The sequence below is a fragment of the Nothoprocta perdicaria genome, unplaced genomic scaffold (genome assembly GCF_003342845.1).
Source record: "Nothoprocta perdicaria isolate Ctin4 unplaced genomic scaffold, notPer1 scaffold_41, whole genome shotgun sequence".
Lineage (NCBI taxonomy): Eukaryota > Metazoa > Chordata > Aves > Tinamiformes > Tinamidae > Nothoprocta > Nothoprocta perdicaria.
In genome coordinates, this window is record NW_020455655.1 from 4911301 (window position 1) to 4917686 (window position 6386).

A 6386-nucleotide genomic window follows, 5' to 3' on the forward strand; every position below is an offset into this window, starting at 1 on the left:
GAATTACCAGGGGAGGTTTTCTCTCTCCCGTGACAAGTCATAAAGGGTCCATCTACTGAGCTAGACAAACAAAGGCCCAAGACTGCTCACAAGCCCAGGCTCACATACCATACATATTATTTGTATGTAAGTACATGCTCTGGTATGGGCCTTAGGCTGAGTTCTCTTCAGAGGAGAAGTGTAACCATGGTTGTGTTTTAGCACAAGCCCAAGCCTTTCTTGCTCCTCAGGCCTGGCTAAGGGCACTACAACCCATGCTGGAAGCAGCTTTTGCCATCTCACCTTTCTCTCAGCAGAGCACGAGTGATTTGAAGCCCAGTCAGGCCAAGCACCAGCACGATGGAGTGTGGGTCATGGGATTGGACAAGCGTGAACAGTCTCTTCATTCTGTAGAGATAAGAGCGGTTCTGAGGAGATCTGCGGAAGCTGAGCAGACAGCAGCCCCTTTCACCTCCAGACCTGAGCTGTGCTTCTCTCGAGTTCCTTGACAGGGGCTTCCCAGGAGCCTCCCATGCTCACGGCTGCTCTGGTGGAACCGCAAATCAGAYGGAAGTTAGAGTCTCAAGAGACTAAGACCCAACTTAAACAAACAAACAAAAACTCTATTTCTGCTCTCTTGGGCCTCTAGAACTGGGGATGARATCTAATGCTAATAATTTGGAAACTCCAAATTTTTCATACAAACTGTATCTCCAGGAAAACTATATATCTGTTCAAATGAAAGCTGAAAATGAAATAGCTCATGCAGACTTGGTGCCTGCAGCACAGAGTTAAGGTTGTCAGCTTAGTCATGAATGGCTTGTGMGTGTTGCATCTATCTCATCAAAAGGGCTTCAGACATTTGTTCTTTTCAGTATTTCTCGGATTTAATATTTGTTAAGGGGGGTAGGAGAGAAGAAGTCACTCCTTTTGTCCTCCTGAAACGTCTCCAACTCCAGCACTGCTGAGCGCTGCATTTAGGCAGAGTTGATAATGATGTTCTAGGTGTCCAGCACTACATTTTGTCTGGTTTGTTTCCTCCCTGTCAGTCTGTCCATCCAAAGGGTTCAGGAAAAACAGTAGTGTGAGTTGCAGTTTAATTCCCTGAAGATGGAGAATTGCTGTGACAGAAATGCCTGTCGCCCTGGCAGCCTCCCACATCTGCTGGAGGCTGCAGAGTGTGTGCAACAATAACTCCCAGCAGATGTGGTTCTGTAGGGACAGTAGTGACTGTGGTACGAAAATTCTCTCCCAAAATACAGATCTGTGGGCACAGTGAGTGTCTGTGTCATTGAGAACTTTGCACCATCTGCTGGGACAGTAAAGTCTGTGATACGTAAATGCACTCTGCATCTCTGGTCAGTCAGAAAGGGCTGTATTGTATATGTCCAGTTTTAGATGTGAACATCGCAGTTGCTTGTGTTGGTGATGTTTGTTTCTTCTTCCTTCAAAGTTAGTAGGAACCATCTGATGGAAGCAGAGCTGAAGGTATTAGCAGCCTTTTCCATGTAGGTCAGGCTGCCACATTTCAGCTGCCAAGAAATACTGCTACATTTTCTCTTACCACAGGATTAATCATTAATGGCACCATTCTCAGTGAACAGCCAGAATATCTTCAATGATGCTCTTGTGAGTGCTAATGCTTTGTGGTTGCAGCGAGAGCAGCACACGAGAAATTCATTTGTTTAGAACCGAGATGCGCTGTAAACACAGTATTCTGACCTAGACTAGATCTCAAGCATTCCTAAATACAGGTGTGCACAGATAAAGATTTTTAGTCCAGGTCGACCTCTGGTTTCACCAGGCCWGAGTTAGGAGGGATTTCACTGGAGTGAGTCAATTTTCCAGCTGAGGGAACTCCATTTAAACATCAGGACATCTTGCTGCACCAAAGGCTTGGACAGAGACACATGCAAGARCTTCTGCCTCAAGGTTATCCATTATACAGTGTATTAACTAGATATTTTAACACTGTGCTTCYTGTAGAGACAGAAATGAATGATGATTAATGCATACCAATTAAAACTTAATTTTCTTGTATGTATATATGCACTGAACTTCAACCTGCAAGGCACTTCTGTGGCAAGAATTACATTCTACTGGAGAGCACTGGAATTATGGTCAGGGCTATAATGTGAACTGCTGWGTGTATTACATTAGTGTGTAGATTTTGCCTAGACATTATATAGTCTCTGTACAAAGGAGTTAATACACAGTTAGATTAGGGCGACAATTAGTTCCTCTTGTTCCTTTCAATGGCACTAGGAGTGAGGGAGGGAGGAAGGAAGGAGGAAGCAAAGGTTGTACAAGTGATATGACCATAATTATAATTTGCTAGTTCAGACATTAAAACGAGGCTCAGAGTTACGAGTTATCTCACAGATCTGTAAGTTAAGCTTAGAATAAACATGCAGATGTAAACCTAAATAAATAAATAAACAAACAAACCAGTCCCAGTTTGATATCCGGTGCCCAGCAGTGTGGTGGGTGCCTGGAAGCCCTGCGAGCCGTGCGCTGCAGCACGCGGGGCTGAGCGCCGCCGGCACGGGAGGGAGGCCACGCGCCAGACACGAAATGGGGAAGCAGAGGAAACCCATTTTCACATTTAACCTCTGGTGTTGACGGGATTATTAAACACCACTTCATTCAGATATACTGTGTGATAACCTTGGTTCTTAAGCAAGAACTAGAAGAGACAATAAATAAAGGAAGCCACTTAGAGTCCAGATGGAGAGTTTTAAAGTGGGCAGGTAATCTGGCTGGTTAATTCTGATTTATTAGGAAGGCATCTTTAGGCTTTTTGAATTGCCTTCCATCAGTCATCTCAAACAAAACTGCACTCTTTTAGGGCAGTTAATCCCCTGCATGCATGCACACACTAATCACTGATGCCAAACTAATAGCAAATGCATATGAAGAAAGTACAGCATGTGATGACTATTACAAAAATCTTCCATCTTAATAAGTTGGAACCAAGGAACTTAGTGGAGCCATTAGCAACTGGAATCATTTGCATTAATATATCAACATTTTTGTAGACTGTAACTGTTAAAGGTTTATGGATCTTTTGTTTTGGGGACAAAGATTGCTTTTCCCAAGTTGTCCCAGATGATTTTTGCTTTAAAAAATATATTGTAAGTTAATTCTATAATGTGGAGAAGTGTGAAATCACCAGGTTCAAAATGTATGTAGCAGAAAATACCATTATTCTCCTCCTCTATCCCTTGTCCCTCACCCTTTTTTTTTCATGAAACATCTCATCACTTGGGAGAGGCATTTCTGCATCTGGCTGCTTTCATCCCTGGGAGATTTCACAAAGCTACTAACTACTCCATCACCATATCGTTTCTAATGCAACCGTACAGTTCTGAGAGCTCTGCCCAGCCCATCGTGTAAGGTATCCAAAAAAGTTGGAAGGACTGCTGAAAAATATCAAACATTTTTAGCTGTAGTTGTTCGGGTTCTGGATGAGTTGTTTATAAACAACCCATCTCGTACTGTCAAGAGGAGGAGCTAACATCTTTGAAAGATGATAAATTCTGACACAGTGCTCTGTGATTTCACTGCCCCTGAATGTAGGTTAATATGGGATTCAATAGGAAATCTGGCTTGTATATTGCTACGTATTACAGGAAATGATGGGACTTGCAATTTGTCTGCAAATTGCTAATTGCAGTTTATTGCACATGCAAAAGGTTAATTTGGGTATGTTATCACAGTAATCGTGTACACTAACTCAGAAGAAACCAGGCTCCTAATCTGATTGGTAAACTGGCCTATGAGACTCAGGACAATATTTTCTAAGATTGTGGCAAGTAATAAGAATTTTACAGTAAATACAGTAACAGCAGGTTACTCAACAGCAGGTTATCTCAATACAGTATAGGCAGCTGGGATAGAGTTGGGAGAGGGGTGTTATAAGTATGAAACCTTGGACCTTAATCCTTAATTTAGCTCTTCTCTGAGATGCATTTAATTTGTGATAATACTTTGAAAGCAGAGATCCCATCTATTCCAAATGAAAATTATATCCTATTCTTATTTTTGATAATGCTTTGTATTTAGAGGAGCTTTTAAAGGACATGGATTAATTTGTGACCTCTTTGTACTAGATGCTGTATATACGCACAATAAGCTCGCTGCCCCAAAGAACCTACACTTTAGTTAGATAAAGGCAGAAGGAAGGAAGTTTTATTACCTCCCTTTCCCAAGTAGGAAATGGTAACGAAGAGAAACTGAAAGGACTGAGAACTACCCTGTATTTGCCTGCAATACATCCTGCCTTCCTGCTTTTGTTGGGTTGCTGTAAATTGGGAGATAGTGGGTCTTTTCCCCAGAGAGGGACAGTTTACTGTAATTCTGCATATGTTTCAAGGTTTTATGAGATGAAAGGAGTTATAGAGATAGAAAACACTGTAGATCTCATTAAGATGTTCTGCAGAGAAAGTAGATTCCTAGGACTTGTGTGCGCGTTGCTTTTTGCYATATGAACATGCTGTGCATGCAGCCTGTGATCCCAGGGGCCCTGTGCTCTTGGTGCATGCATGTTTTAAGGTACGTCACTAGAACTTTTTATTGTTATTATTATTCCCTGTAGTTTGTTCTTAAATGTTTTCTAGAATAGTAAAAAAAACAAAAAAAGCAATAGTCATCAAGATGTGGGACCGTTCCCCAGTATTCAGGGGAGGCTTGAAACACCARCATATCTGTAGTCTTCCAGAAGTGCATCTCCCTCCCTCTCCATCAGAAGCATCAAGCTGATTCTATAGAGAGGGCTGAAGTGCATTTTTAACATTTTTAATTAGAGCTTCTAGGCTAACATTAAAAAATGAGATCTGTACAGAACCTTGCTTTGAGAGSAGTATTTTCCCTGTAGAGGAGCATAAGCCTGAAGATAACTTGTTTCCCTTTTTCTYATTAGTCAGTACATGGATGTTCAGGGGTATGGTATTTATCTCCTTATCCTGGATGGATGTGCAGAGTGTAAGTAGACAGCGGGGGAGAAAAGGATGCTATAAGACTGGGGAAAAAAAAAAAAAAGAAACAAAGAACAGGTAAAATCCAAGCATATCCCAACCATCGTCCTCCTATCTTTCTGCATTCCCATTTTATGCTTTGTTGGACTTCACCAGCAGCAGTGGAGGTACTGAGTCATCTTTGCCTCATGCATTCAGTTCCCTTCATCTCTGTCCTGCCCTGCCCCTAGCTGGTAAATGGGGATGGTTATTTTCTGCTTCYCAGATTTTGGAGTGAAGATGACTGCAAAGAAGCAGATTTTTTTTTTCTTTCTTTTTTTCTTTAGTAACAACAAAACATTTTTATTGCTGTCAAAGATTGTGTTGTGTCCATTTTTTTTTTGTTGTTGTTTTTAAAAATATGCAATGCTTAAAATAGGTTAAGAGCCATAGTGATCTTTGAGAGTTTGTTAATTAGTCTCTGTTTATCCCCTGTAGAAGCCATCACCTCTGTCCATGGAAGTGTAGACTTGTAAAATAAGTTATCTTTAAAGTATGAAACTACAGAATTTCCTTAATGAACCTGCTGATGGGACRATCTAGTCTAGCCACTAAGCAAAGTGCATCATCGGTGTAAGATAGAAAACAACCCACTGGAGCTTTGTTATAAAACAAGCCAAGGTCCAGGGGAAGTGACAGCAATTTGCAATAAACACTCTGTGTAAACAATTACCTGTGACTTGTTACACGTGTTTGTACAGGCAGCTGGCTGAACAGACCCGTGTGCACTTGTAAACGTCTGTCCCCATCACACCCAATACTGGGAAACAGTCACTTGGTAGTTTGATTTCTCTGAAGTAGGAACAAGGCAGTCCTCTGTACATGACAGATGGCGAAGACAAAATAAATGTGGGTGTTTACAAATRTATGAGGATGAAGAAATCAGTCGGTCATGATGGCAGTTATTTATGAATGGTAAACACATTTTGGTGAATGGACAGTAAAATGAAGGTTAAGGTTTTTGTGAYTGTGTGCATGGTAGAAAAGCAGTTTAAAGGGCTGCTTGAGGGGTACTGTGGCGCCACAGAAAAAAGCGCTGTGCAAACTCCAAACGCCCGCACTGTAGTTTTCTCTTTGGACTGRGCCTAATGGCTGTTAGGATGTTGGTAAAAATACACCAGTTGCCTGCTGAACGCTGTTCCTGTTCGGCCTCGTACGAAGCAGAAGTGCGGGAGCTGCGCAGGAAGCTCCGCACCGCAGCCCGTGCCGTCACGCCGCAGCCTGCACRGGAAAGGTGCCACCCTGGTTTGATGCCGGAGCCCGCCCCGCCGCCCCGGGGGTGGCAGCGGAGGTGGCCTGGCCCGAGGCCCCGCAGCACCGGAGCGGTGCCGAGACCTCCGTCCCGCCGCAGGGCCCGGCGCGCAGCGCAGCTGCAGGAGCCCCCCGCCCGCC